This window comes from Etheostoma spectabile, chromosome 20, assembly GCF_008692095.1.
Source record: "Etheostoma spectabile isolate EspeVRDwgs_2016 chromosome 20, UIUC_Espe_1.0, whole genome shotgun sequence".
NCBI classification, from domain to species: Eukaryota; Metazoa; Chordata; class Actinopteri; order Perciformes; family Percidae; genus Etheostoma; species Etheostoma spectabile.
Window position 1 is genome coordinate 21,104,461 of NC_045752.1, and position 1,167 is coordinate 21,105,627.

Sequence of the window (1,167 nt, forward strand, 5' to 3'; positions counted from 1 at the left end):
CCCCAGCCTGCCTATGGTCCCCCAGTGGCTAGAAATGGCGATGGGTGTAAACCGAGCCCTTGGTATCCTGCTCCGATTTTTAGAAAATGAAAGCTCAGATGGGCCGATCTGGAATCTTGCACCTTGTGATGTCATTAGGAGCAAGGTTACCTCCCCTTTCTCTGCTTTGCCCACCCAGATAATTTGGCCCACCCATGAGAGAGACAGACATCATGGCTTTCAAATGAGCAAACTGGCAGTAGGTCAAGGCCACATCCCCAGCTTCCATCTGCCCCCCCCCCCCTCTCTCTTCCTCTAAAGGTACAGACTCAGAAATGGCACAAACTAAGGGAAGCTCATTGTGGGACTGGCTCTAGTGGCTGTAATTCTGCACCAAGGCTGAAATTTGGGAAAGAGGCTTCAGATACAGTATTAGGGGACCACTAAGGTCTATATAAAAGGACTTCAGAGTACAGTATTAGGGGACCACTAAGGTCATATAAAAGAGTCTTCAGATACAGTATTAGGGGACCAATAAGGTCTATATAAAGAAGACTTCAGATACAGTTATTAGGGAACCACTAAGTCTATAAAAAGAGACTTCATACAGTATTAGGGGACCACTAAGGTCTATATAAAGAGACTTCAGATACAGTATTAGGAACCACTAAGGTATATATAAAAGACTTCAGATACAGTATTAGGGGACCACTAGGTCTATTATAAAAGAGACTTCAGATACAGTATTAGGGACCACTAAGGTCTATGTAAAAGAGACTTCAGATACAGTATTAGGGACCACTAAGGTCTATATAAAAGATACTTTAGATACAGTATTAGTGGACCACTAAGGTCTACACAAAAGCACCGAAAGAGCCATGTCATTGTTTTTTTAAAGATTATTTTTTGGGGCTTTTCCCTTTATTAATGAAAGTGGATAGACAGGAAATAGGGAGAGATATGGGGGATGACACACAGAAAAAGGCTGCAAGTCAGATTCAACCCAGGCCGCTCTCTGGGGCGCACACTCTTCCTGGGTGAGCTAGGGGCCTTCCCAGCACAATGACATTGTACCTTTAAGTCAGGCCAGGAACCTTTGTTGCATGTCATCCCCTCTCTTTCTTGTCCCTAGTGCTGCCTCTCTCTCTTGTGTATTAGCTATTAAAGGCAAAAATGCCCCAGCTTTTT

At 44.0% G+C, this 1,167-nt stretch overlaps 2 long non-coding RNA genes across 2 annotated transcripts in view; one reads left to right on the forward strand and one right to left on the reverse strand.

Annotated features, from left to right (window-relative positions):
• LOC116669868 (uncharacterized) overlaps window positions 1–1,167 on the reverse strand; it is an 827,043-nt gene that overhangs the window by 500,778 nt on the left and 325,098 nt on the right. The gene's annotated exons all lie outside the window — the stretch shown is intronic.
• The window catches only part of LOC116669853 (uncharacterized), an 11,629-nt gene continuing 11,525 nt past the window's right edge, over window positions 1,064–1,167 (forward strand). The window contains exon 1 of the long non-coding RNA XR_004326878.1: window positions 1,064–1,077. This is a non-coding gene — a long non-coding RNA (uncharacterized LOC116669853). The remainder of the gene's footprint in view (window positions 1,078–1,167) is intronic.